The sequence below is a fragment of the Rattus norvegicus genome, chromosome 2 (assembly GCF_021556685.1).
Source record: "Rattus norvegicus strain SHRSP/BbbUtx chromosome 2, alternate assembly SHRSP_T2T, whole genome shotgun sequence".
In the NCBI taxonomy this organism is placed as follows: Eukaryota; Metazoa; Chordata; class Mammalia; order Rodentia; family Muridae; genus Rattus; species Rattus norvegicus.
The window spans coordinates 182,528,827-182,536,816 of NC_141535.1; the positions used below are offsets into that span (position 1 = coordinate 182,528,827).

Sequence of the window (7,990 nt, forward strand, 5' to 3'; positions counted from 1 at the left end):
GGAGGCACAGATATAAAACAGAGGCAGAAGGAACACCCATTCAGAGCCTGCCCCACATGTGGCCCATACATATACAGCCACCCAATTAGACAAGATGGATGAAGCAAAGAAGTGTAGGCCGACAGGAACTGGATGTAGATCTCTCCTTAGAGACACAGCCAGAATACAGAAAATACATAGGCGAATGCCAGCAGCAAACCACTGAACTGAGAATGGGACCCCCATTGAAGGAATCAGAGAAAGTACTGGAAGAGCTTGAAGGGGCTTGAGACCCCATATGAAAAACAATGCCAACCAACCAGAGCTTCCAGGGACTAAGCCACTACCCAAAGACTTTACATGGACTAACCCTGGGCTCCAATCTCATCGGTAGCAATGAAAACCCTAGTAAGAGCACCAGTGGAAGGGGAAGCCCTTGGTCCTGCCAAGACTGAACCCCAAGTGAAAGTGATTGTTGGGGGAAGGTGGTAATGTGGGGAGGATGGGGAGGGGAACACCCATAAAATCAGGGAGAGGGAGGGGTTAGGGCGATGTTGGCCTGGAAACTGGGAAAGGGAATAACATTCGAAATGTAAATAAGAAATAGTCAATTTAATAAAGAAAAAAAAGAAAAAAAAAGTGTAAAAAAAAAAAAAAACTTCTACCTTTCATTTGAATTGAGAAGCACTCAGGATATTCCTAAACCACACCCTTCCCTGAATCTGGGAAAGGATTTCTAAGGAGGATTACCTGAGGCGGAATTTCAAGACCACCAACCAAATTGGGAGGAATCATCAAAGGTCTGTGGGTCTAAATGGAATAACACAGGAAAGAAGAAAACCACCTTCAGAGATTTGGGTCTCTGCTTCCTGCCCACTATAGAGGAACTCTTCCACCTGTCCTCCATTTTGTGAACACTCAGACTGCTGACAAGTTATGGAAAACACTCCTTCCCTGATCATGTTTGTAGCAGAAATCCGTGTAAGACTAGCACAAGGGTGTAGAGACTGACATGGTCCCTTCATTTATGGAAGATTGACCACAGTAAGCAAAGTACACTGGAGATGGCTACTTCTATTCCCATCTTGACTAACTATGGAATTGAGTAAAGTTCAAAACTGGAAGATGTCACTTTAATTTTTTTTCTTAAGTTGAGGTGTATAGACTCTTCGGGTAGAAAATCACACACCTTTAATCCAGATCTTGAGACTAGAAGGCACTATTATCTGGGCTACACCTTCACCTGGAGGCTTATGTAAGCACATAGAGGAAGGAAGCTTTGTGTCTTTGCCTGCTTGTTCTCATCTTACTAGCAGGCCCATTTCTTCACTGGCATTAGAACCTACTACTTTAGGATTCCAGCATGTACTGAAGAACACCTGAGACTTCAAACCTTGTGGACTAAGTACTGGTGTTAGCCATTGTTGGATTAACTGGACCTCAGCCTATAAGTTTTTCTCATATATCCACTTTTTTTATAGAGAGAGGAATAAATTCTGTATGTTCTCTACAGGACACTGACTAATACAATATTCTTGAAAAGAGAATGCATAACATTTCCAAAGCTCATCCAAAGTTCAATGAATTAACTGTTTTGCTTTATGAAAAGAGAGCCAGGATAAGTTTGTTAGAACCAGGTATGGTAAGGATGGGAGGGGTGCCCTGGCAGGCCCATGCTGAGGGGGAAGGGGAGTTGAATAGGGATGAAATGGGAGTAGAGACAGAGGGTGGGGGAGATATGGACAGACAGACAGACAGAACAGGAAAGACCAGCCAAGAATTCCCAGAGAGAGAGGAGAAGGGGGAAGGGGAGAAAGGAAGAAAGAGATTAGGGAGTCAGGGAGAGTAAGAGAGAGTAAGAGCACTGGGGGCGGGGGGGGGGGGGCGGGGGAAAACAGTCCCTTCATAGTAAGCCTGACTATTGATTGCCAGGTAGGTGGAGCCTAGATGGAATGCTACAATAACAAAAACTACAAAACTACTCTCTTACAATACAACACACACACACACACACACACACAGAGAGAGAGAGAGAGAGAGAGAGAGAGAGAGAGAGAGAGAGAGAGAGAGAGAGAGAGAGAGCTAGAGAGAGCAAGAGCAAGAGCGAGAGAGAGAATAGGGGCCTGGATTGTTTTTTCTAAAACTAATACTGAAGCCTAGACAGAAAATTTCAAAGAGACACAAGTTTTCAACATCATAGAAGGGGCAATTTAGGATAAATAAAACTGAAATCTAAAAAGTATCTCTAATTGTATCCTATAGGTTGAAGAGCAAATAATTTCTAGTTCTTATTTTCAGGTTCCAGTTTTACATCCAAAGTACCTGAAGTAGAAATGTCATGGGATGTGGATGCCATGAGCTTGCACTACACACAGAGCAGCCACCAGAAATTCTGCTGCAGGTGGACCATTAGCAACTTCTCTTTTCTTGCTGAGGAAATGGCAGAATAAATTACAAGCCCGATGTTCTCATCAAAGGCAAACTGGGGCATGGTGTTTGAGTGTACACCTAAATGAGGGTGATTAAAAAAGCAAAGGTTACCTGTCACTTTACCCAATGTTGCTCTGCTGTGAAAAGGGCCCAGTTTGGGCAAATTTCCTTTTGTATCTTAACTGCCAAAGGGGGTCGGGGGGGGAGCAATAATGCAAGGAGCCCAGGTGTCTATCATTTACTGCTGCACAAAGCCTGTGGATTCAAAAAGTTCATCATTCCGGATTTCATCTTGTCTCAAACCCACTCTTACTGGATGACAGACTTACCCTGCTTTGCAATGTGAGTGTGGTCCAAGGCTCCTTTATGATTTCTGGAGAGAACACAAGACGTTTGATCAAGTTTCCAAGGTGCACATTGGCAGATGACCTAGGGGAGCTCTGGGAGAATTTGCTCTTCACAGTCTGCTGCCTGCTATTGACTGGCCAGGAATTCAGGGCTCACAAGGCCATCCTAGCAGCTTGCTCTCCAGTTTTCAGAGCCATGTTTGAACATGAAATGCAGGAGAGCCTAAATGACCGAGTTGAGATCCATGACCTTGATCCCCAAGTCTACAAGGAGATGATGGGCTTCATTTACTGTGGGAAGGCTCCACATCTCTAAAGCCTCCCAATGGCCACTGGTTTGTTGGCAGCTGCTTACAAGTATGACCTAAGAGACTTGAAGGCGATATGTGAGGATGCCCTCTGCAGGAAACTCTCTGTGGAAAATGCTGCACACACTCTCATCCTGGCTGACCTCCACAACTAAAGACTTAGGCCCTTGATTTCATTACAGTTCATGCTTCTTGAGGTCTCTGAGATCTTGGGGTGGAAGTCAATGGTGGATTCACATCCCCACTTGGTGGCTCAAGCATTCTACTGTCTGGCTTCTGCAAAGAGTGCTTTCTGACCCTCCCCCTGAAACTACTTAAGTGGTCTTTAAGACCAGGTCAGCTATGACCTACACCTGTCTTCCAATAGCAACAAACAATGTTGCTCCCAGTGACTCCTAATTACACAATGTAATTTTACATAAATGTAACATTTATGCTGGACCTCGAGGGCAGCAAGGTGGCTCAGGACTTACAACAGCTCTAAATATGTTGGAATGGTGGGTGGGGGAATGGTCAGCACTGGAGTCTGGGACACTCTACCTGACATCTACCCTGTCAATATTCTTGTTTGACTTTTGTCTGCTGACTTGGAATCTTCCCAAAAGGGTTTCTTCAGAAAAACCTGTCTGCATTGGACTGAGCACAACAGATGATCATGAGCTCCTTTGGTGTTTTGACTATTATGGGACAGGAGGAATTTCTTTTCTGGTCCAACCTATTTGGAGTTCTGTAAGCTTCTTGTATGTTTATGGGCATCTCTTTCTTTAGGTTAAGGAAGTTTTCTTCTATAATTTGTTGAAGATATTTACTGACACTTTAAGTTGGGAATCTTCATTCTCTTCTATACCTATTATCCTTAGGTTTGATCTTCTCATTGTATCCTGGATTTTCTGGACGTTTTGGGCGAGGAGTTTTTTGTGCTTTACATTTTCTTTAATGGTTGTTGACAATGTTTTCTGTGGTATCTTCTCCTGAGATTCTCCCTTCTATCTCTTGTACTCTGTTGGTGGTTGTGTCTATGACTCCTGCTCTCTTTCCTAGGTTTTCTATCTCCAGGGTTGTCTCCCTTTGTGATTTCCTTATTGTTTCTATTCCCATTTTTAGATCCTGGATCATTTTGTTCAATTTTGTCACCTGTTTGGTTGCATTTTCCTGTAATTCTTTAAGGGATTTTTGTGTTTTCTCTTTAAGGGCTTCTACTTATTTACCTGTGTTGTCCTGTATTTCTTTAAGGGAGTTATTTATGTACTTCTTAAAGTCTTCTATCATCATCATAATCATGAGATGTGATTTTAAATTCAAATCTTGCTTTTCTGGTGTGTTTGGATATCCAGTATTAGTTTTGGTGGGAGAACTGTGCTCTGATGATGCCAAGTAGTCTTGTTTTCTGTTGCTTAAGTTCCTGCACTTGCCTCTTGCCATCAGGTTGTTTCTGGTGTTAGCTGATCTTGCTGTCTCTGATAGTGGCTTGACTCTCCTGTTAGTCTGTGTGTCAGCACTCCTGTAGACCTGTTTTCTCACAACAGGATCTGGGTACAGAGAGCTATGGGACTAGGTCAGCTCCATGTGCAGGCAGAAACTGTAAACCTTCTATCCCAGACTGCTCCTGGGTTTGTGTGTCCTGCCGCGTCCAGGTGGGTTGCTCAGAGCAGGAGAGTTGGTCTTACCTCTGCTCTCTTACCTCTGCCAGTGCTCCTGGCAACTGGCTTTCAGCTCTGGGTGCAGGCAGAGACTTGAAGGATTCTTTCCCTGACTTCTTCTAGTTTCCTGTGTCCAGAGGGCTCTAGGTGTGTTCCTCTTGGGCCAGAAATGTGAGTAGAAGTGGTGGTCTCCCCTGAGCTCTCAGGATTGTTCTCACTTCTGAGAGTCCAGCTCTCTCCCCCATGGGATTTGGATACAGAGAGCTGTTGGCCCGTGTCAGCTTTGTATGCAGGCAGAAACTGGAAATGCCCTATCCCAGAGTGTTCCTGGGTTTTTGTGTCCTGTGGGCTCCAGGCGGGTTGCTCGGAGTAGGAGAGTTGGTCTTACCTCTGCTCTCAGGTGTGTCAGTCCTATTGACTGGCTTTTATTGTTTTACCTCCCCCTATTCCTGCTACCTCACCTAACCTTCAGATCTACTCCCTTTCTGTCTCTTATTAGAAAGAAACAGGCTTCTAAGAGATAACAATCAAAAATGACAGAATAGAAGATAAGGAAGGAAAAAAAACACTATATTAAAGTTGGAAAAAGCAACTAGACAGAATGAAAAGAGTCCTAATATGAGAAAAGCCAACAAAAGAATCAGAGTCCCATTTGTTCTCACACTCAGGATTGGATAAAAACACTAAACTAAAAGGTATAATGTATATACAGTGGTCCTGGTGCAGACATGTGTGGGTCCTATATTTGATGTTTCAGTCTCTGTGAGCTCCTCTGAACCTTGCATAGTCGATTCAGAGGGTCTTGTTCTACTGGTGTCCTCTATCCCCTCCTGCTCCTACACTCATTCTGCCTCCTCTTTTCCATGATTCCCTGAAATCTGATGGAGACACCCTTTCTAGTTCTCTCTCTCTCTCTCTCTCTCTCTCTCTCTCTCTCTCTCTCTCTCTCTCTCTCTCCCTGCATAATATCTGGGGTTTGGGTCTTTGAATATATTCTCACCTGCTCCTGGAGGAAGCTTCTCTGATGATGACTGAATAAGGTACTCATGAATGAGTAGAGCAGAATATCATTAGGTTTTGTCTTACTGATACCTTTCTTTAAAGACCTGTTGTCTTTGTTTGAATCCTAGGTTTCTGGTTCTTGTTTACCTGAGCAGGGTTGAGTATGGGTCCTGACTTATGAAGTGAGCCTATATCAAATCAACTATCAGTTGGCTACTATCAGAGGTTCTGGGCCACTATTGCCCTAGCATATTTTCTAGGCAGGACAAGTTGTATGACAAAGGGTTTGGTGTGTATGTTTCTCTGTTGGTAGTCCACAGAGTACTTTCCTGCACCAAAGACACTAGAGCAGAAGGGGAAGGCTCTACGAAGGGACCACCTAGAATTCTTTATATTAAATGCTTGTGTGTGTGTGTGTTTGTGTGTGTGTGTGTGTGTGTGTGTGTGTGTGTGTGTGTGTGTGTGTGGTCCTTGGTAATGGTGCCCTGCTGTCAATTTGCAGACAGCAACTTATTGTCTTAGTGGCAGCCTGAATCATTTGTAAGCTTCCATTGGATCTTCTTGGTTAAACAACTCAATTGAATGCAATCCAGTCCCAGTCCTGGAACCCTCATTTGGTAACAAGGGATGACCAGTTGAGATTCTTATCCCTGAATATTAGGTGACCTCATTAGTATCACTTTGGTATATTTTAAGAAGTTTGCACTGAGCTATGTTTCTAAATCATCACTCAAATACAAGAATGCATACCATATGCATCTTTCCAGGTCTGAGTTACCTCACTCAGGATGTCTTTTTCTGGTATTACCTATTTGCAAATTTCACGATGTCATCTTTTAAAAAGAGCTGAGTAATAATTTATTCTGTAAATGTACCACATTTCATTTATCCTGTTTTTCTGTTGAGGGACAGAAGAATGTTTCTAGTCTCTGGCTGTTATGACTAGAGCAGTTTGAACATCTCTGAGCAACTCTCCCTTTGCTACGGTGGAACATCCTTTGGGTATATGCCCAAGAGTAGTTTAGATGGACCTTGAGGTAGATCAATTCCCACATTTCTGAGGAACAACCAGAGTGATTTCCATAATGGTGGTACAAGTTTGCACTTCCACCAGAAATGGAGGAGTGTTCCCCTTATTTCACATACTCAATAGCATGAAATGTCACTTGTGTTACTGTTCTTAGCTATTCTGACCATTGTATGATGGAACCTCAAAGTAGTTTTTGATTTGCGTTTCTCTGATAGCTAAGGATGTCAAACTTTTCTTTAAGTGTTTCTAAGCCATTTGAGTTTCCACTATGGGAAATTCTCTGTTTAGATCTGTACACTATTTTTAAATTGGATCATTTGGCTTTTTGATATCAGGTTCTTGTGTTCTTTATTTTTGGGACTAGTTATTGATTAAATGTGGAGTTAAGAATTTTTTTCCCATTCTGTAATCTCCCATTGTCTGAATGATGGTGTTCTTTGCCAACAGAAGCTTCTCAGCTTCATAAAATCCCATTTATTTATTGTTGATTTTAGTGTCTGTATTATGGCTATTCTGTTCAGAAAGTATTCTCCAGTGACAATGAGACCACCACACCCCAACTTTCTCTTCTGTAAAGTTTAGTGGATCTGGTATTATCTTGAGGTCTTTGGTTCACTTAGACTTCAGATTTGTACGTGGTGGTAAAGATGGATCTATTTGCATTCTTCCACATGCAGCCATCCAATTAGACTAGCACCATTTGTGGAAGATGCTCTCTTTTTTCCAATGTGTGTAGATTTATGTCTGGGTTTTCAGTTCAATTCCAGTAATCAATGCGTCTGTTTTTATGCCATATCATTTGGGTTTATTACTATAGTTCTGTGATACAAATTGAAATCAGTAACAGAAATTTAAATGGGGTAAACTTCCACAGTTCTTTTATTGTTAAGGATTGTTTTATCTCTCCTGGTTTTTTTTGGAGGTGGAGGGTCCATATGAAGTTGAGAATTGACTTTCAAGATCTGTGAAGAATTGTGTTGCAATTCTGATGGGGATTAGATCCATTGGGTAGATTGGTTATGACCATTTTTACTATGTTAATCCTGATCCATGTGTGTGGGAGTGTTTCCCTCTTCTCATACCTCTGTCAAGTTCTTTCTTTAAAGACTTAAGATTTTTATCATACAAGTCCTCTTCTTTCTTTGTTAGAGTTAGTCTTAAATCTTTAGTTGTTTTAGGAGCAATTTTATCCCACAGGGATCTAACTGGTGATGCAATATATTTTTCAGGTCAAAGTTTAAGTATGGGAGCCTA

At 42.3% G+C, this 7,990-nt stretch overlaps 1 pseudogene; it reads left to right on the top strand.

Moving 5' to 3' along the window:
- Positions 1 to 2,312: 2,312 nt before the first annotated feature.
- LOC148006720 (TD and POZ domain-containing protein 4-like) lies at positions 2,313 to 3,410 on the top strand (annotated as a pseudogene).
- The last annotated feature ends 4,580 nt before the right edge of the window (positions 3,411 to 7,990 follow it).